Source organism: Ammospiza caudacuta, chromosome 1, assembly GCF_027887145.1.
Source record: "Ammospiza caudacuta isolate bAmmCau1 chromosome 1, bAmmCau1.pri, whole genome shotgun sequence".
NCBI classification, from domain to species: Eukaryota; Metazoa; Chordata; class Aves; order Passeriformes; family Passerellidae; genus Ammospiza; species Ammospiza caudacuta.
Window position 1 is genome coordinate 21,545,207 of NC_080593.1, and position 665 is coordinate 21,545,871.

The following is a 665-nucleotide window of genomic DNA, read 5'->3' on the forward strand; positions in this document are numbered from 1 at the left end:
CCAAAAAAAAAAAAAAAAAAAAAAAGAAAAAAAAGAAAAACCAAAAACAACAACAAAAACCAGCCTCCAAGATTTAACAAAATGCTTTGCTGACCCTGAGTTAAGCCAAAGAGATCTTTATATCAGGTCCTAAGCATCTGATGATTTGCATATATCCCGGACTTTTCTTTGGCTTCTAAACAAAAGGGAGCACTTTCCCTCGGTGCCGGTTTGCAAGCAGAGCAGCGGCTGGCTTTAACGCCGGGAAACACTGTCGCCAGTGATGAGCACGTCAATTTTAATTCACAGGAAAACTCTTTCCTTTTCTGTCTGTGTGGTTGCAATTGGGACGAGGAGGAAGAGGGAGATCCGAAATTGCCGTTAATCTCTTTATTATTGTGGGAGGTATATTTTCAAATAACTTTTACTTGGACAATTGGCAAAGCATCCCTGCATTTAAAGCGGTATTTCCCAGAAAACGCTAACATGGCAAAGTGGCCTCAGGGAAGCGTTAAGCAGGAGGTGGATTGACCTTTTAATTCTCGATCGGTGACCCGAAGGGTACCCAGAGGCTGCTAAGCACGTCTCCTCCTTTCGGTCTGCTTCAGAAAGAGCTGTCATCACAAGATGCAGCTAGTGAGTGAGGCTCACGATTTCGCTGTTCATCCGTTTGCGGGAGAGGTGGG